Source organism: Hemitrygon akajei, chromosome 24, assembly GCF_048418815.1.
Source record: "Hemitrygon akajei chromosome 24, sHemAka1.3, whole genome shotgun sequence".
NCBI classification, from domain to species: domain Eukaryota; kingdom Metazoa; phylum Chordata; class Chondrichthyes; order Myliobatiformes; family Dasyatidae; genus Hemitrygon; species Hemitrygon akajei.
In genome coordinates this window covers 10,804,704-10,826,020 of record NC_133147.1, presented here as the reverse complement: position 1 = coordinate 10,826,020, position 21,317 = coordinate 10,804,704, and the positions used below count along the sequence as shown (strand labels likewise).

Sequence of the window (21,317 nt, the reverse complement as noted above, 5' to 3'; positions counted from 1 at the left end):
TAGTAAACACAAGGTGGTGATTGTGGGAGATTTTAATTTTCCACACATAGATTGGGAAGCTCATTCTGTAAAAGGGCTGGATGGTTTAGAGTTTGTGAAATGTGTGCAGGATAGCTTTTTGCAACAATACATAGAAGTACCGACTAGAGATGGGGCAGTGTTGGATCTCCTGTTAGGGAATGCGATAGGTCAGCTGACAGATGTATGTGTTGGGGAGCACTTCGGGTCCAGTGATCACAATAGCATTAGCTTCAATATAATTATGGAGAAGGACAGGACTGGACCTAGAGTTGAGATTTTTGATTGGAGAAAGGCTAACTTTGAGGAGATGCGCAGGGATTTAGAGAGAGTGGAATGGGTCAAGTTGTTTTATGGGAAGGATGTAATAGAGAAATGGAGGTCATTTAAGGGTGAAATTATGAGGGTACAGAATCTTTATGTTCCTGTTCGGTTGAAAGGAAAGATTAAAGGTTTGAAAGCGCCATGGTTTTCAAGGGATATTAGAAACTTGGTTCGAAAAAAGAGGGATGTCTACAATAGATATAGGCAGCATGGAGTAAAGGAATTGCTCGAGGAATATAAAGAATGTAAAAGGAAACTTAAGAAAGAGATTAGAAAAGCTAAAAGAAGTTACGAGTTTGGTTTGGCAAATAAGGTGGAAGTAAATCCGAAAGGCTTCTACAGTTATATTAAAAGCAAGAGGATAGTGAGGGATAAAATTGGTCCCTTAGAGAATCAGGGTGGTCAGCTATGTGTGGAGCCGAGGGAGATGGGAGAGATTTTGAACGATTTCTTCTCTTCGGTATTCACTAAGGAGAAGGATATCGAATGGTGTAAGGTGTGGGAAACAAGTAAGGAAGTTATGGAACCTATGACAATTAAAGAGGTGGAAGTACTGGCGCTTTTAAGAAATTTAAAAGTGGATAAATCTCCGGGTCCTGACCGGATATTCCCCAGGACCTTGAGGGAAGTTTGTGTAGAGATAGCAGGAGCTCTGACGGAGATCTTTCAGATGTCATTAGAAACAGGGATTGTGCCGGAGGATTGGCGTATTGCTCATGTGGTTCCATTGTTTAAAAAGGGTTCTAGAAGTAAGCCTGGCAATTATAGACCTGTCAGTTTGACATCAGTGGTGGGTAAATTAATGGAAAGTATTCTTAGAGATAGTATTTATAATTATCTGGATAGACAGGATCTGATTAGGAGTAGCCAGCATGGATTTGTGCGTGGAAGGTCATGTTTGACAAACCTTATTGAATTTTTTGAAGTAGTTACGAGGAATGTTGACGAGGGTAAGGCAGTGGATGTAGTCTATATGGACTTCAGCAAGGCCTTTGACAAAGTTCCACATGGAAGGTTAGTTAAGAAGGTTCAGTCGTTAGGTATTAGTGCTGGAGTAATAAAATGGATTCAACAGTGGCTAGATGGGAGATGCCAGAGAGTAGTGGTGGATAATTGTTTATCGGGATGGAGGCCGGTGACTAGCGGGGTGCCTCAGGGATCTGTTTTGGGCCCAATGTTGTTTGTAATATACATAAATGATCTGGATGATGGGGTGGTAAATTGGATTAGTAAGTATGCTGATGATACTAAGGTAGGAGGTGTTGTGGATAATGAGGTGGGTTTTCAAAGCTTGCAGGGAGATTTATGCCGGTTAGAAGAATGGGCTGAACGTTGGCAGATGGAGTTTAATGCTGAGAAGTGTGAGGTTCTACATTTTGGCAGGAATAATCCAAATAGAACATACAGGGTAAATGGTAGGGCATTGAGGAATGCAGTGGAACAGAGAGATCTAGGAATAACAGTGCATAGTTCCCTGAAGGTGGAGTCTCATGTAGATAGGGTGGTGAAGAAGGCTTTTGGAACGCTGGCCTTTATAAATCAGAGCATTGAGTACAGAAGTTGGGATGTAATGTTAAAATTGTACAAGGCATTGGTAAGGCCAAATTTGGAATATTGTGTACAGTTCTGGTCACCGAATTATAGGAAAGATATCAATAAATTAGAGAGAGTGCAGAGACGATTTACTAGGATGTTACCAGGGTTTCAGCACTTAAGTTACAGAGAAAGGTTGAACAAGTTAGGTCTCTATTCATTGGAGCGTAGAAGGTTGAGGGGGGATTTGATCGAGGTATTTAAAATGTTGAGAGGGATAGATAGAGTTGACGTGAATAGGCTGTTTCCATTGAGAGTAGGGGAGATTCAAACGAGAGGACATGATTTGAGAGTTAGGGGGCAAAAGTTTAAGGGAAACACGAGGGGGTATTTCTTTACTCAGAGAGTGATAGCTGTGTGGAATGAGCTTCCTGTAGAAGTAGTAGAGGCCAGATCAGTTGTGTCATTTAAGGTAAAATTGGATAGGTATATGGATAGGAAAGGAGTGGAGGGTTATGGGCTGAGTGCGGGTAGGTGGGACTAGGTGAGATTAAGAGTTCGGCACGGACTAGGAGGGCCGGAATGGCCTGTTTCCGTGCTGTGATTGTTATATGGTTATATGGTTATATGGTTATATAAAGGGAATTATTGAACCAGTGAGAGCGAACCTTGCGCACGAGGTACACTTTATACCCCTGAGGTGTCTGAAACTGGACACTAAGTTCCGTGGCACGCAATGGGAAGAGTGGCTGCAGTTTTTAAACTGACCCATCACAGTCAACATGACGGAAGCAGATTTGGACCAGCCAAATAAGCCATGCCTCCACACCACACCTTCCTTTTGAACTCTTATGTCTGCGTAACTTTTAAACAGAAGGGTAGGAGATCCTCAGGTTACAGGATCCAATTTTACAGGAATCTTCATGTAACTTGTTGATATATTTTAAAGTATATTTCAAGATGGTAATAATAAAAAATAATTAAATGCTTAATGTTATTTATTAATTAACAACTGAATATAATGTATCAACACGTACAAACAAGCTGGATGAACTCAGCAGGTCGGGCAGCATCCGTTGAAATCAACGTTTCGGGCCGAGACCCTTCATCAGGACTGATGTATATAATGTATATTCCATTATTTTAGTTATGGGTGATTTTAGAGTGAAATTATTGGAGTGTACATAGACCAATAAAAATTGGATATCTAATTAATGGAGGGAGGGTGATGGGGGGGAGGTACGCCTCTACCAAAAGAAATGTAAGGTGCTTCTTCCCTCCACTAGCCTGCAGCTCACCCTTGGACAAGGTGTAGCACCTGCTTAGCACCTCCACCCCCAATCATGGTCACGCGAAGCCATGGGAGCAGGTGATGGATGGTCGTATGAGCAGCCGGTGCACATCACAAGTCCTGGTTACGCGACCACTGACACCAGGCAGACAATCTCCGAAGAGTTAATAATGGCTGGGGTCACCCGTCTTGTAACGATACTGCCCTGAAAAAAGGCAATGGCAAACCAGTTCTGCAGAAAAATTAGCCAAGAACAATCATGGTCATGGAAAGACCATGATCGCCCACGTCATACGACACGATGCATAATGATGATGAGCTTATGGAGAAATCAGCTTAGGGACAGTTCTCGGGAAAGGAATGCTTAAAAACTGAAGAACCCTAATCACCGCTTCAGTTAAGCAACACTGTAGAGCACTCAGACTTCTTGGTAGTAAAACGTCTTTTTTGTTTTAATTGTGTTTTTATTCTTGTAGAAATTGTGCACAATTTATGTTTTTCTCGTGGATGACTTCTTAACAAACTTAGATAAATGCGTAGTGGAGAATATACTGACTGGCTGCATCACGGCCTGGTGTGGAAACACCAATGCCCTTGAATAGAAAATCCTTCAATAGGTGGTCAATCAAAGGTGAAGCCCTCCCAACCACTGAGCACATCTGCATGAAACGCAGTCGTAGCAAAGCAGCATCCATCATCAGAGATCCCCACCACCCAGGCAGTGCTCTTTTCTTGCTGCTGTCATCAGGTAGAAGGTACAGGAGCTTCAGGACTCACCCTCAACTATCAGGCTCTTGGACAAAAGGGGATACCTACACTCACTTGCCCATCTTTGCAATGTTCCCACAGCTAATGACTTCACTATAATTATCCTTTATGTCATTAACTCATATTCTAATTATTTATTTTTATTTATTTATATTTACGTCTGCACAGTTTGTTGTCTTCTGCACTCTGGTTGATCTGTCATTGATTCTGTTATAGTTACTATTCTATAGATTTGCTGAGTATGCCCGCAGGAAAATGAACCTCAGAGTTGTATATGGTGACACATGTGTACTTTGATAATAAAATTGACTCTGAACTATGAGCTTTGAATGACTTGGACTTTAACCTGTGGACTGTCTGTATTGTTCATTAAAAGATGATGGATATTGGAACTTCAAGCTAGTAATTTAACTATTCTTATTGGACTTCATGATATCCCAGTGCACTTGTCTGCCAATGAACTATTTTTAGTCTGCAATCATTTTCTCAAATTAGGAAACACTTCATCTAATTAGTGCATAGCAATCAGAATCAGGTTTGATTTCAGCAGCATATGTCATGAAATTTGTTGTTATTATATTGCAATAGACAATAATAAAAACTGTGAGTTACAGTAAGTATATATGTATGTAAAAGTTAAATTAAATAAATAGTGCATAAAGAGAAAAAGAATGTAGTGAGGTAGTGTTCATGCGTTCAACGTTCATTCAGAAATCAGGTGTCAGAGGGGAAGAAACTGTTCCTGAATCATTGAGTGTGTGTCTTCAGGCTCCTGTACCTCCTCCCTGATGGTAGTAATGAGAAGAGGGGTCTTCAGGCTCCTGTACCTCCTCCCTGATGGTAGTAATGAGAAGAGGGGTCTTCAGGCTCCTGTACCTCCTCCCTGATGGTAGTAATGAGAAGAGGGGTCTTCAGGCTCCTGTACCTCCTCCCTGATGGTAGTAATGAGAAGAGGGGTCTTCAGGCTCCTGTACCTCCTCCCTGATGGTAGTAATGAGAAGAGGGGTCTTCAGGCTCCTGTACCTTCTCCCTGATGGTAGTAATGAGAAGAAGGCATGTCCTGGGTGATGGGGGTCCTTAACAATGGACACCGCCTTTTTGAGTCATCGCTCCTTGAAGATATGCTGGATACTACGGAGGCAAGTGCCCATGATGGAGTTAACTGAGTTTACAACTTTCTACAGCTTATTTCAATCCTGTGTAGTAGCCCTCCTCCAACCCCCTATACTAGACGGTGACGCAGCCATTTAGAATGTTCTCCATAGTACGTCTGTAGAAATTTGTGAGTGTCTTTGGTGACATACCAAACCTCCTCAAACTTCTAATGAAATATGGCCTCTGTCGTGCCTTCTTAGTAGCTGCATCAATATGTTGGGCCCAGGATAGATCCTCAGAGATGTTGACACCCAGGAACTTGAAATTGCTCACTCTCTCCACTTCTGATCTTTTTACGAGGACTGGTGTGTGTTCTCTTGTCCTACCCTTTCTGTAGTCCACAATCAGTTTTTGGTCTTACTGAGGTTGAGTGCAAGGTTGTTGCTGCGACACCGCTCAACCAGCTGATCCATCTTGCTCCTGTATGCCTTCTCAGTACCATTTGAAATCCTGCCAACAATAGTTGCGCCTTCAGCAAATTTATAGATAGCATTTGAGCTGTGGCTAGAGAGTGTCTTTAGCGAGAGACCAAATCTCCTCAAACTCATGAAATATAGCTGCTGTCGTGCCTTCTTTGAAACCGCATCGATATACGATCTCACACAAGCACCAATCCAACAACGGACAGGTAATCCATCGTCTTATTTATTTTTTCCAGATTTGTGTTGTTGGTATACCATCAAAAATATGTACAGAAACCAAGATTAGATTATGGCTTTTTTATTGATGGCAGAGATTATTAATACACTCAGTGGCCACTTTATTAGGTAAAGGAGGTACTTAATAAAGTGGCTACAGGGTGTATGTTCGTGGTCATCTGCTGCTGGAGCCCATCCACTTCAAGGTTTGACATGCTGTGCATTCAGAGATGCTCTTCTGCACACCGCTGTTGTAACACGTGGTTATTTGAGTTACTGTCACCTTCCTGTCAGCTCGAACCAGTCTGGCCGTTCTCCTCTGACCTCTCATTCTCCGCCAAGCAGAAACACCTCACTCAGCCTTTTAAAGCCAGACGAGGTGGTGTATGCTTAATGCTTAACTCATTGTAGCGCACAAACATGGTGGTGCTGTCCCAGTCCCGCACACCGGACCCGGATCATCCAGTGGTGAAATATCATCCAATTTATCTGCGGAGGGAGTTTTCTGCTGCCATCCTGGTCACGGTGCACATTCCACCTCAGACCAATGTCCAGCAGGCACTGGAGGAGCTGAGGAATGTAATCAGCAGGCACGAAACTTCGCACCCTGATGTCTTCCTTATCATTGCGGGAGATCTCGACCAGGCCAGCTCGAAGAGATCGCTGAACAGCTGCCACCAACATATTACCCGTGGAACCAGAGGAAGCTAGTTGAGTGGTGTCACAACAACCTTGCACTCAATATCCGCAGGACCTAGGAATGGATTGTGGACTTTAGGAACGGGAGGTTGAGGGACCATGTTGAGGTCCTCTTGAGGAATTAGCAGTGGAAAGGACGAGTAGTTTCGAGTTCCTGAGTGTCAACATCTCTGAAGATTTACCCTGGGCCAAATATATTGATGCGATTACAAAGAAGGCTGCATTTCATTCGGAGTTTGAGGAGATTTAGTGTGTCACCAAAAGTACTCACGATTTTCTGCAGATGTACCACGGAGAGCATTGTAACTGGTTGCATCACCCTCTGGGATGGAGGGGCCACCGCACGGGATCAGAAAAAGCTGCAGAAAATTGTAAACTCAGCCAGCTCCATCATGGGCACCTTCAAAAAACAATGCCTCAAAAATGCAACATCCATCAATAGACAATAGACAGTAGGTGCAGGAGTAGGCCATTCGGCCCTTCTAGCCAGCACTGCCATTCACTGTGATCATGGCTGATCATACACAATCAGTACCCCGTTCCTGCCCTCTCCCCATATCCCTTGACCCCGCTATCTATAAGATAAGCGGACCCCCATCAATAAGGATCCCCATCACCCAGGCCATGCCCCTTTCTCATTGCTACCATCAAGGAGGAGGTACAGAAGCCTGAAGACACACACTCAACATTACAGGAAAAGCTTCTTCCCCTCTGCCATTAGATTTCTGAATGGATATTGAACCCATGAACACTACCTCACTACTTTTCCCTCTCTTTTTGCATTTCTTTTTAAATTTAATTTTCTATATATATATACTATTTGTAATCTAAAGTGTCTATTATAATGCATTGCATTGTACTGCAAAAACAACAAATTTCACGACATATGCCCACGATATTAAACTTGATTCTGATTCTGCAAGCCTCAGTGGATTTGCACATTTCTTTGAGCTCCAAAGTTATTATTTGTCACGAGCTCGGCGGAACATGCGGTGAGATGCCACTTCTGTAACAACGACTAACACAGTCTGAGGACTTGCTGCGGGCAGCCCACAAGTGTTACCATTCTTCCAGTGCCAACTTAACACATCTACTTCTTGCTAATTCTAGCCTGTACGTCTTTGGAAAGTGAAAGGAAACCCACACAAGCACAGGGAGAGTGCACCAACTTCTTACGGCAGTGGCGGGAACTGAACCCTGATCGGCGATTGTTGGCTATCTAACCATTGTGCTACTGTGTCATACGGGACCTCCGACCCCTTATTATAGACAATAGACAATAGACAATAGGTGCAGAAGTAGACCATACGGCCCTTCGAGCCTGCACCGCCATTTTGAGATCATGGCTGATCAATTCCTATCAATACCTGGTTCCTGCCTTGTCCCCATATCCCTTGATTCCCCTATCCATAAGATACCTATCTAGCTCCTTCTTGAAAGCATCCAGAGAATTGGCCTCCACTACCTTCCGAGGCAGTGCATTCCAGACCCCCACAACTCTCTGGGAGAAGAAGTTTTTCCTTAACTCTGTCCTAAATGACCTACCCCTTATTCTCAAACCATGCCCTCTGGTACTGGACTCTCCCAGCATCTGGAACATATTTCCTGCCTCTATCTTGTCCAATCCCTTAATAATCTTATATGTTTCAATCAGATCCCCTCTCAATCTCCTTAATTCCAGTGTGTACAAGCCCAGTCTCTCTAACCTCTCTGCGTAAGACAGTCCAGACATCCCAGGAATTAACCTCGTGAATCTACGCTGCACTTCCTCTACAGCCAGGATGTCCTTCCTTAACCCTGGAGACCAAAACTGTACACAATACTCCAGGTGTGGTCTCACCAGGGCTCTGTACAAATGCAAGAGAATTTCCTTGCTCTTGTACTCAATTCCCTTTGTAATAAAGGCCAACATTCCATTAGCCTTCTTCACTGCCTGCTGCACTTGCTCATTCACCTTCAGTGACTGATGAAGAAGGACTCCAAGATCTCTTTGTATTACTCCCTTACCCAACTCTACACCGTTCAGATAATAATCTGCCTTCCTGTTCTTACTCCCAAAGTGGATAACCTCACACTTATTCACATTAAACGCCATCTGCCAAGTATCTGCCCACTCACCCAGCCTATCCAAGTCACCCTGAATTCTCCCAACATCCTCATCACATGTCACACTGCCACCCAGCTTAGTATCATCAGCAAATTTGCTGATGTTATTTTCTATGCCTTCATCCAAATCATTAACGTAAATGGTAAACAGCTGTGGTCCCAATACCGAGCCCTGTGGCACCCCACTAGTCACCACCTGCCATTCCGAGAAACACCCATTCACCGCTACCCTTTGCTTTCTACCTGCCAACCAGTTTTCTATCCATGCCAATGTCTTCCCCCTGATGCCCTGAGCTTTGATTTTACCCACCAATCTTCTATGTGGGACCTTATCAAATGCCTTCTGGAAATCGAGATACACTACATCCACTGGATCTCCCCCGTCTAACTTCCTGGTTACATCCTCGAAAAACTCCATCAGATTAGTCAAGCATGATTTATCCTTGGTAAATCCATGCTGGCTCGGCCCAATCCTATCACTGCTATCTAGATATGCCACTATTTCATCCTTAATAATGGACTCTAGCATCTTTCCCATCACCAATGTCAGGCTGACAGGTTGATAGTTCTCTGTTTTCTCCCTCCCTCCTATCTTAAAAAGTGGGATAACATTAGCCATTCTCCAATCCTCAGGAACTGATCCTGAATCTAAGGAACATTGGAAAATGATTACCAATGCATCCGCAATTTCCAGGGCCACCTCCTTTAGTACCCTAGGGTGCAGACCATCTGGACCTGGGGATTTGTCAGCCTTCAGTCCCATCAGTCTTCTCATCACCGTTTCCTTCTGAATGTCAATCTGTTTCATTTCCTCTGTTACCCTATGTCCTTGGCCCATCCATACATCTGGGAGATTGCTTGTGTCTTCCTTAGTGAAAACAGATCTAAAGTACTCATTAAATTTTTCTGCCATTTCTCTGTTTCCCGTAACAATTTCACCCAATTCATTCTTCAAGGGCCCAACATTGTTCTTAACTATCTTCTTTCTCTTCACATACCTAAAAAAGCTTTTGCTATCTTCCTTTATATTCCTGGCTAGCTTGTGTTCGTACCTCATTTTTTCTCCCCGTATTGTCTTTTTAGTTAAGTTCTGTTGTTCCTTAAAAACTTCCCAATCATCTGTCCTCCCACTCACCTTAGCTCTGTCATATTTCCTTTTTTTTAATGCTATGCAGTCTCTGACTTCCTTTGTCAACCACTGAGGCCCCTTTCCCCCCTTTGAATCCTTCCTTCTCTGGGGGATGAACTGATTTTGCACCTTGTGCATTATTCCCAAGAATACCTGCCATTACTGTTCCACTGTCTTTTCTGCTAGGCTATCCATCCAGTCAACTTTGGCCAGCTCCTCCCTCATGGCTCCATAGTTTCCTCTGTTCATCTGCAACACTGACACCTCCGATCTGCCCTTATCCTTCTCAAATTGCAGATAAAAACTTATCATATTGTGATCACTACCTCCTAATGGCTCCTTTACTGCGAGATCGCTTATCAAATCCTGTTCATTACATAACACTAAATCTAGAATAGTCTTGTCCCTGGTCGGCTCTCGTACAAGCTGTTCCAAGAATGCATCCCGTAGGCACTCTACAAACTCCCTATCCTGTGGTCCAGCACCAACCTGATTCTCCCAGTTCACCTGCATGTTGAAATCCCCCATAACTACTGCGACATTACCTTTGCCACATGCCAGTGTTAACTCCCTATCCAACTTGCACCCAATATCCATGCTACTGTTTGGTGGCCTGTAGACAACACCCATTTGGGTCCTTTTGCCCTTACTGTTCCTCAGTTCTATCCACACAGACTCTACTTCTCTTGACCCTACGTCCCCCCTTGCAAAGGACTGAATCTCATTCCTCACCAACAGGGCCACCCCACCCCTCTGCCCACATTTCTGTCCCTAACGTATACCCTTGTACATTCATTTCCCAGGTCTGATCTCCCTGCAGCCATGTCTCCGTTATCCCAACAACATCATAGTTACCCATTCGCACCTGGGCTTCAAGCTCATCCGCCTTATTCCTGACACTTCGTGCATTCAGATATAGAATTTTTAACCCATTTCTCCTCTCTCTGTTTGAATCGCTGCCTATTGTGCTTAACCCAGCTCCCCGAACTCCCATCCGGCTATACGCCCCTAGAATTTTGTTGTCCTTCCTACATTTACTTATTCTTTCAACACATTTAACTCCATGTTCCGTCAGACCATCCCTCTGTACATGTGTCCTCCTTATCACTTGTTTCGCCTCACCTTCCTCTACTACACACTTAATATTCCGAAACCGTGTAGTCCCCACCTGTCCTTTATTCTTCCTCTCGCTATCCTCTCTCACATTCTGGATCCCTGCTCCCTGCAAATTTAGTTTAAACCCCCCAAGAAGCACTAGCAAACTTCCCTGCAAGAATGTTAGTACCGCTCCAGTTCAGGTGTAAACCGTCCCTTCGGAACAGATCCCACCTTCCCTGGAACAAGGCCCAATTATCTACAAACCTGAAGCCCTCTCTCCTGCACCATCCTCTCAGCCACGTATTAATCTGTATAATCCTCCTGTTCCTTGCCTCACTCGCACGTGGCACAGGTAGCAATCCTGAGATTGTTACCCTGGAGGTCCTGCTCTTCAGCTTCGCACCTAACTCCCTGAACTCCCGGTCAACACCTCCCCTATTCCTTTCACTCTAATTTGTCTGGCTTCTGCCTGAATGCACACGCACCTGACCCATGTGGAATTAAAATCCACATTCTAACCACACTAAACTTCTCTGGAATTCCCCGTTTGACTTACTTGTGATCATCTTTGACTTACCCGTGCTTGGGAATCCCCCATCAACAGAAACACGGGCCAGGAAATTCCAATGCACAATTCTCGTCTTCACGACACAGATGAAAGTAAGTGGAAGTGTGTTGTTTAAGAGGGGACTTATTTTGTGGATCGGGAAGTTCCCACTTTTCCTTTGAGCTTTTCCCCACATCAGATATGGTAGTTCAGGAGATAACCATCCCCGAAGAGTGAGGTTAGCTGGGCATGTCAACACATCAAGCCACACGGTGAAATGTGTTGTTTGGGTTAAATATTCAGGCCGACTGAGCAATCTGGTGCTTTGCTGTCTCCAAGAGGGTTCTGGGAGGCGAGTGGCCTTAAGGACAAGAGCTTAGAGATGGGGCCCATGAGTGACTCCATTTCTTACTGATTAAAGCGTTGAGGAAGGTTGAAAACATTGATGTGAGTGCGGAAGACGGCCGAGTGTTCAGCACCATCTACCAGCCTCTCACGCGCTGCTGCCAGAGGAAGTGGTCTGTGTGCGACGGTCTCACTCTCCCTCTCGCTTTCTGCTCCCGGGGGAAGGCCCCTGCATGTGAATGGTCTCTCTCTCTCTCCCTCGATCCTGTAGGAGGATAATACCGAAGTTCTGGGTCTGCGGTTTGTGGATTGGACTGAAGTTCCTGTTTTCCTCTTTTTCTGTTGCTGTTTTATGATTTTGAGTGACTTTCAATTAGGATGTTCTGCAGAAAATAAACAGGGAGCTGAACTGAATATGGACTCTTTTCGATTTTGTGCTTTCACTCATTCTTTCTCGCCATTTGTGCGATTTATTTGCACGTGGGGGTGGGTTGACGTCCTTGTTGCTGTTTGCACGATTAGTTTTTGTTTTTTGCGCGTGGGGGAGGTCTGATATTCTTGCTGCCGTTCGCATGGTTTGTTTACTTTCGTGTGGGGTGTTTGAAGCTTTGGTTGCCGTTTGCACAATTAGTTTTTTCTTGTGCGTGGGTGCCTTTGATGTTTTTGTTGCCGTTTGCGTGATTTGTTTCGTTTTATGTGTGGGGTGGGGGGGTGGTTGATGTTCTCGTTGCAGTTTGCATTATTTGCTTTTTGCACGTGGTTGGTGGGGGGGAGTTGATGTTTTTCTTTGAACGGGTTCCATAATCTTATTCTTTGTTTTCTGGCTGGCTGTGGAGAAGATGAATCTCAAGGTTGAATACTGCATACATACTTTGATAATAAAGGCCCTTTGAAATCAACTGAGCTAGGATACTTGCAGCCCGATTCTGGCTTGTGGTTCCAAAATAGAATACCCACAACTCACTAACACTAACCATATGTCTTTAGACTATGGGAGGAAACTGGAGCACGGGAGGAAACTGGAGCACAGGAGGAAACCCATATAGTCATTGACAGAACTTACAAATTTCTTACGTACAGTGGTGGGAATCGATCCCTAATCGCAGGCACTATAAAACGATTGCTCTAATCACTAAGCTACCGTGCAACGGTGTACAGAACAGACCCGATGCCTCTTCCATTCATTCATTCATTTGTGCAGGGCCACCCATGCCAAAGCAACCATTCACAGTGCTTCGGAACCCTGAACTAAAACCTCAACATCCATGGAAAGAGAAACAATCAAAGCTTCAGGGCAAAGTCACTTCATCCGAACAAGGAAACTGGTAAATTGGTTTGCTACACTGGACAACAATTTATTTCAAAAGCGTTGCTTCCTCAGATATATATATATATATTGTTTAAAATAGACTGTTTGAAGATGAACACAAATATAATTTCGGACTACCTGTATCACGTAGGAATTTGGAGAAACGAGAAATTAACTTTTATTGAATATAGTGTGTTTAATTGCATAACTGCTGATGCTTTGCAATAGTTCAACTGAGCTAAAAATATTCTGTTGAAGATTTTCATTTGTACTCAGTGTCTGAGGCTTCTCACTTAAGTGTCCAACAATAATCAGCCAGAATTGATGGATTCCAATTACCCTGATATAGTTTCTCCATGACCACAATGTTCTGGTGAAACCTTTCACCGTGCTCGTCACTGACAGCCCGAAGATTTGCAGGGAAGAAGTCTAAATGGGAATGCAGAAAATGAATCTTTAGTGACGCGATGCACTTCATGGTTTTGTATGCTTGAAGCATGTTGTCAACCAGCTGCAGACACACTGGTTTGGTTCTCTGTAGTTGCCAAGAGAAATTCTTCGAGTTGCCTGCTATTGTTGACCTGTGTGATCTGTGGAGCAACAGCAATGCCTTCCTTAACCTTGGAAACAGCTATTCTGATGAATTATGAATTGAAATAAAAATATAGACGATATTAAAAAATGGTGCATGATAGGGAAATTTCATAGTGATTTTCATGATCAGCAGCAAAAAATCCATAAGATACACCCAAAAGTATTCAGGAAGCAAAATTCTTGTTGTCCAGTGTACAATAGAATCTTTGTTTTGCATGCTATAGATATTGATAATTTAATCACATCAGTACATCAAGATAGTGTAAAGGAAAAATGAAACAGCAACAGAAAGTAGAATACAGTGTTACTGTCACAAGAGAGAGTGCAGTGCACATAGACAGTAAGGTGAAAGGTCATAACGTGGTAGTTTGTCAGATCAAGAGTCCATCTTACCATCCATGAGGTTCATTCAATAGGCAGATAGAAGATCTCCTTGTGTCTGATTCAAAGTAAAGTTCAACGTAAATTTATTACTGAAGTGCATGTATGTCACCATATACAACCCTGAGATTCACTTTCTTGTGGGTGTATTCAACAAATCTAAAGAATAATAAATATAACAGAATCAATGAAAGATCCTCCAACTAGAGCATTCAACCAGAGTGCAGAAGACAACAAACTGTGCAAATACAAAAAGAAACAATAAAATTAATAAATAAGCAATAACTATCAAGAACATGAGATGAAGAGTCCTTGAAAGTGAGTCCATAGGCTGTGGGAACATTTTAGTGATGTGGCAAGTGAAGTTGAGTGGAGTTATCCCCTTTGGTTCAAGAGCCTGGTGGCTGAGGGGTAGTAATTGTTCCTGAATCTGGTGGTGCGAGTCCTGAGTCTTCTGTACCTTCCTCCTGATGACAGTAGCCAGAAAAGAGGACGCCCTGGGTGGTGGGGGTCCCTGATGATGGACGCTGCTTTCCTGCGACAGCGTTTCATGCAGATGTGCTCAACGGTGGAGGGTTTTTACATTGATGGACTGGGCCGTGGCCGCTACTTTTTGTAGGATTTTCCATTCAAGGCCATTGGTGTTTCCATACCAGGCTGTGCTGTAGCCAGTCAATACACTCTCCACCACACTTCTATAGAAGTTTGTCAAAGTTTCAGGTGTCCTGCCGAAACATCGCAAACTTCTAAGGAAATAGGGGCGCTGCCATGCTTTCTTTGTATATGCCGGGCCGTACACAGGTTTTGTATCTTCTGTTCAATGGGAATGGCTGTGGGGTGTGGGGGGGAGAGAGGAAAGAATGTCTGGGCTGGGCGGGGATCCTTAATTATGCTGGCTGCTTTACTGTGGCAGCACCAAGTATGGACAGAGTCCCTAGAGGGGAGGGTGGCTCCTGCAATATGCTGAGCTGCGTACACCCTGTGGTAACCCTGCTTCACTATTAATTAAAGGCATCCTACACAAAGAGTTTCCAGGTTATCAGGAGCAGAGGGGAGTTGTTGGGGAGGGGAGCTGCACTTTCACTAAAAACCTTATCCTTCAGCCAGTTTTACTGTGACCCCTGCCCCATTCTCTACATGACGCCCCGTGTCAAAGTCGACCACTCCCCACCCAAAGGTTTCTTATTGTTCGTCCCCCCCACCTCTCTGCAATACCCAGATCACTGTCTGATCTTTGGCTCTCAGGCCCCTTCTGCTACCAGTGACAACACATCAAGTAAACGTGTTGTGTGTTTAATGTTAATGTTAGTTCCAAGCCGAGGGGCGGTAGTGGGGACAAGCTCCCACTACCGAAAAGAGCTCCTCACAGCATCCGCCTCAAATAGCCTCTGACAACCAAGTCCAACTCCTGGCCTTCTCGTGTGGCTGAGCCTCTAAGCCCGGCGGAACCGTTTCTACTGACAGGAGAAGGGGCGAAGGCAGGTCCTGGCGCCATAAAACCAGTGCTTCGGGTAGATGGAGCTCGTCAGCATGGGAAGGCAGTCTACCTAAGAGAGGGAAAACTCTGATTTCAAACCTCTGCTGCCTTGTAGCCATACCCACTCATGAGAAAGCCTTCGGGAGTAAACCCTGAGGACAAATCCGGAGCTGGAGTCCCTAAGGCAGTCTGACGTTGCCTTCAACCTCGCTCTGGCAACTCCCGCGACGACACCGGTGCCAAGCTGTATCAGCCCTTGCCCTTCCCTTGGACAACATCGGTGGCGTGGAGAGGGGAGACTTGCTGCATGGGCAACTGCCGGTCTCCCATCCAACCCTGCCCAGTCCTGCGCCCTGGAGAGGCGCAGACACACACACAGAGAGTTATATATAGTTATACAGTGAGCAAGAGTTCAGCTCTGACTGCTTGTCTTTTGTTCACTGTCGGAGGAGTCCGTGAGCGGCCTATCGCTGCGTGGCTCACTGTGACAGGTGGGTAGGCCTCTCTGCCTCGTGGTGCCCCTCTCTTTCAGTGAATGACGATACTATAAGATGGTATTGTGGTTCTGTGTTTATGAATTGGACTGTTGCGTTTATGGACATTTTCAGACTTAAGGTTTTTATATTCTGTGTTTTTTTATTACCTGTTCCTTTAATATTTGGTTGTCCGAGGGGAGGGCGTTTGGGGGTTGATGTTTTGTTGTGTTCTGCTAGTTACTGTATTTGTGTGGGGGAGGGGATGTTTTTTTGGGGGGTGTCAATATTCTTGCTCCATTTTGTGTGGCAGGAGGGGTGTTTTTGGGGGGGGTTGATGATTGGGATTCCATTTTTTGTGCAGAGGGGCGGGGTTGATGTTTCTTTCTGAATGACTTTCATCTTCTTTCTTTGGTTCGTGGCTATCTGGAGAAGACGAATCTCAGAGCTGTATGTGGATAAATGCTTTGACAATGAACCTTTGATTAAGCATTCTTCATTTAAATAATTCATTATGAGTTATATGCTAATATTAGTAAGACCAAAGAACTGACATTGTGGACATCAGAAGGGGTAATTCGAGGGAACATAGAGTGAACAGAAGTGGAAAGAGTGAACAATTTTAAGTTCCTGGTTGTCAATATCTCTGAGGATCTATGCTGGGCCCAACACATTAATGCAGCTACAAAAAAGGCAGAACAGTGGCTCTATTTCATTAGGAGTTGGAGGAAATTTGGTCTGTCACCAAAAACACTTGCAGACAATCAATGATGTAACATGGAGAGCATTCTAACTGACTGCATCGTTGTCTGTTGGGGGGAGTTTCACTACTGGACAGGATCAAAATTAAGCTGCAGTGAATTGTAAACACTCCATCATGAGCACCAGCCTCTGTAGTTTCCAGAACATCCTCAAGGAATGGTACCTCAGAAAGGTGGTGTCTATCACTAAGGACCCTCATCACCCAGGACATGCCCTCTTCTCATTACTACCATCAGGGAGGAGGTTCAGGAGCCTGAAGACCCCTCTTCTCATTGCTACCATCAGGGAGGGGATACAGGAGCCTGAAGACCCCTCTTCTCATTGCTACCATCAGGGAGGAGGTACAGGAGCCTGAAGACCCCTCTTCTCATTACTACCATCAGGGAGGGGGTACAGAAGCCTGAAGGCACACACTCAATGATTCAGGAACAGCTTCTTCCCCTCTGCCATCTGATTTCTGAATGGACATTGAACCCATGAACACTACCTCACTACTTTTTTATTTCTGTTTTTGCACGACTTATTTAATATGTACACACATGTACTGTAATTCACAGTTTTTTCTATTATCGTGTATTGCATTGTACTGCTGCCACAAAGTCAACAAATCTCGCGACATCTCTGGTGACACTAAGCCTGATTCTGATGTATGAATACGTGAATTGTATACGTTTTCTCGCTAACACGTGATACGTGCGCTCCTCACTTAAAGTAAACTTGAAGTTAGACTCACATTTCTGTGACTTCTTTTGAATTAGTTTTAATGTTTCGAAGTTACAAAACATATTTGTGGCCTGGTTATTTTCCTCCATGTTTTTCACAACACCCTCTGAATTTGGTGGCCGGCTATTCTCCACTCAAGGGATGGGTGCTACAGAAAGGCTGGTGAAAGATACATGTGTTGACACACCACCACCGTAATGTCTGTGTTACTGAAGAAAACCATGAACATGTTCTCATTTGCCCACATTAGGACCACATCCCTCTATGTCTTGTCTACTTAAGCGTCTACCTAAATGCCTCTTAAAAGTCGTGACTGCATCTAATCCTGTCAGCACCTTTAACAATGTGTTCCAGATGTCAGCTGCTCTCTGTTTAATAAAACTAACCATCAGAGCAATGCACGCACAGTGCTGGAGGAACTCAGCAGGTCAGTCAGCCTCTATGGAGAGGAATAAAGAGTCGACGCTTCATGTCGAGGCCCTTCATCAGGAGCGAATAGGGAGGGGGAGAAGGTCGAAGGAAGGGGAGGAGCACGAGCTGGTAGATGATAGGTGTCACCAGGTGAGAGGGAAGGTGGTGGGTGGTGGAGGGGATGAAGTGAGAACCTGGGAAAGGATAGGTGGACTCTGGAGGTCAGGCAGCATCTCTGGAGAGGAATAAAGAGTCAACATTTTGGGCTGAGACCTTTCATTGGGACTGAGAAGGAAGGGGGAGAAAGACAGAATAAGAAATTGGGGAGAGGGGAAGGATTACAAGCTAGAAGGCGATAGGTGAACTGTGTGAGGCGGAAGGTGGATGGGTGGGGAAGTGAAAGTGGAAAAAGGCAAAGGGCACAAGAAGAGGGAATCTGATGGGAGAAGCCAGTGGGCCATGGGAGAAAGGGAGTCAGGCAGGACTCCAGAGGGAGGTGATGGGCAGCTGAGGAGAAGAGCTAAGATGGAACCAGAATGGGAACTGAAAACGAGATAATGAGGGGAGGGAAATGACTAGAAATGAGAGAAATAATTGATCGTGCTATTGGGTTGGAGGCCACACAGACGGAATAGGAGAAGCTCCACCTCCTCTGGTGCCCCTACTCCTTCCCTTTCTCCCATGGTCCACACTCCTCACAATCTCTCACTGAGATCGTTTATCTCCCCATACCTCTCCTCTCTGCAACATTAAACTCTTATAATAATAAATAATTTAAACAAATTTTTTTTTGTATTTGCACAGCTTGTCTTCTTTTGCACATTGGTGGTTTATCAGTTTTTGTGTCCAGATTTTCATTAATTCTATTGTATTTCCTTATTCTACTGTGAATGCCTGCAGGAAAATGAATCTCAGGGTAGTATCTGGTGATATATAAGTACTTCAGTTTTTTCTTTGAACTCATCTCAACTCTCTCTTTACCAAGTTATACATAAACAGGAGGCCACTCTCAGGCTAGAGGAGCAACACCTCACTTCCAGCCCAGGTAGCCTCCAATCTGATGGCATGACATTGATTCCCCAGCTTCCAGCAATTTCTCCTCCTCTCATTTCCTTCTTCTTCCATTCTCCACTCTTGATTCTTACCTCTTCTCCTCACCTGTCTATCACCTCCCTCTGGTGCCCCTCCTCCATCCCTTCTCCCATGGTCCAGTCTCCTCTCCTATCAGATTCCTTCTTTTCCACCTATTACTTCCCAGTTTCCTACTTCATCCCCTCTCCCCCAACCGCTTGGCCTCACCTACCACCTTCTAACTTGTACTCTTTCCTTCTCCCTATCTTTTTATTCTGGCCTCTTCCCCCTTCCTTTACAGTCCTGAGGAAGGGTCTCGTCCCAATAGGTTGACTGTTTATTCATTTCCACAGATGCTGCCTGACCTGCTGAGATCCTCCAGCATTTTGTGCATGTTGCTCTGGATTGCCATTGTTTGCAGAATTTCTAGTGTTTATATCAGTAGTAGACCATTTGGCCCCTCTATCCTGATCTATAATTTAATTGTATCATGGCTGCTTTGATTGGAACTTCAATGCCATGTTACCTGTTATCCCCAAAGTTCAAAATAAATTTATTATCAAAGTACATGTATGTCACCATATACAATCCCGAGATTCAATTACTCGTGGGCATTCACAGTGAATGCAAGAAGCACAATTGACTTGAAACCAGAATTCCACGAGCCCGTCCTTGTTGGAGGATCAAAGGTGGAGAGCGTCAGCAATTTTAAATTCCTTGGTACAGTATTATCATTTCAAAGGACCTGTCCTGGGCCCAGCACGTAAGCGCAACTGCGAAGAAAGCATGGCAGTGCCTCTACTTCCTTAGGAGCTTACGAAGAAAATGGCCTGACATAAAACTTCGACAAACTTCTATAGATGTGTAGTGAAGAGTAGTATTGACTGTCTGCAATATCATATCCTGGCATGGAAATGCCAATGCCCTTGATAAGAAAATCCGACAAAAAGTAGAGGACATGACCCACTCCATCACGGGTAAAGCTCTCCCCACCGCTGAGCACATCGACACAGAGCGTTGCCATAGGAAAGCAGCATCCATCACCAGGGAGCCCCAGTACCCAGGTCATACACTCTTCTCACTGCTGCCACCAGGAAGAAGGTATAGGAGCCTCAGGACTCAATCCACCGGGTTTAGGAAAAGTTATTACCCCTCAACCATCAGGCTCTTGTACCAAAGGGGTTAACTTCACTCGCCCCATCACTGAAATGGTTCCACAATCAATGGACTCACTTTCAAGAATTCTTCATCTTATGTTTTTGATATTTATTGCTTATTTATTTATTATTATTATTTCTTTCTTGTTGTATTTGCACAGTTTGTTGACCTTTGCACACTGGTCGGTCGACCGAGTTGGTGCGGTCTTTGATTGATTTTATTATGGTTATTGGATTTATTGAGTATGCCTGCAAGAAAACGAATTTCGGAGTTGGATATGGTGACATACATGTACTTTGATAATAAATTTACTGTGAAGTTTGAAAGATCGCACCCAACAGGTTGGACAACCACCAATGTGCCAAAGACATCAAACTGTGCAAATACAAAATGAGGGAAAAACAACCAATAATAAATAAATAAATAAAGGGTAAATATCGAGAAAATGAGTTGGAGGGTCATTGAAAGTGAGTTCATAGGTTGTGGGAACAGTTCAGTGATGGGCGAGAGAAGTTGCCTTTCTCTTTTGCTGTCAGGCATTTTTCTACCTGTCAGTAAAACCCCAAGAACGTAGGATACTCAGGCCCTCTCATCTACCCCACCGTTCAATACGAGACCTGGGTTCAGTTCCTGCCACTGTCTGTAAGGAGTTTGTACACTGTCAGTTCAATCTCCTGCCATCTGGTAGGAGATACAGAAACAACTTAGCCAATAAGACTGAAAAACAGCTTCTTCCCCCAGGGCTGTTGTGCAGCTGAATAATGCTACACCCCGGCTTACCAATGGCCTTCGAGTGTTATGGACTATCGAAGACACTTGTTGCATGTAAATATGGGATTTTTAAAAATTAAGCTGTACCACATGCATTGTAAATATCTGTTCTGCACGGACTGGAGTAGCACTGCAACCTCGTTGTCTTGAACAATGATAATAAAGTTCGATTCTATTTACCCCGTGACCATGTGGGTTTCCTCTGGTTGCGCTGGTTTCCTCCCATATTCAGAAAGCCTGCGGGTTAATAGGTTACTTGGTCACATGGGTGTAATTGGGCAGCACCGTCTCTTTGGGCTGGAAAGGCCTGTTACTATGCTGTATCTAAAGATTATCCTGGCTGAGCTGCCCCAGGTCTCACCTCCTCTTCTTGCTGGTGACAGGACCACTCATATCCTTGGTATCAGCCTATTGAATCTCGCTGCCTTCAGTGCCAGTAATATCCTTTCTTCATACCAGTGCCCTGTAAACTGTTACAATACTTCTCTAATTCTAATCTCCACATCTCTTACCATGGTGGTTGTCCATCATGTCTG

At 44.3% G+C, this 21,317-nt stretch overlaps 1 long non-coding RNA gene across 2 annotated transcripts in view; it reads right to left on the bottom strand.

Moving 5' to 3' along the window:
- Positions 1-21,317, bottom strand: part of LOC140715864 (uncharacterized) — a 35,952-nt gene that overhangs the window by 2,469 nt on the left and 12,166 nt on the right. The window contains exons 2-3 of one of the 2 annotated variants that reach the window (XR_012096197.1): positions 13,948-14,094; positions 11,337-12,479 (exon numbers count right to left, since the gene is read on the bottom strand). This is a non-coding gene — a long non-coding RNA (uncharacterized lncRNA). The remainder of the gene's footprint in view (positions 1-11,336; positions 12,480-13,947; positions 14,095-21,317) is intronic. The other variant, XR_012096196.1, reaches the window with a different exon arrangement.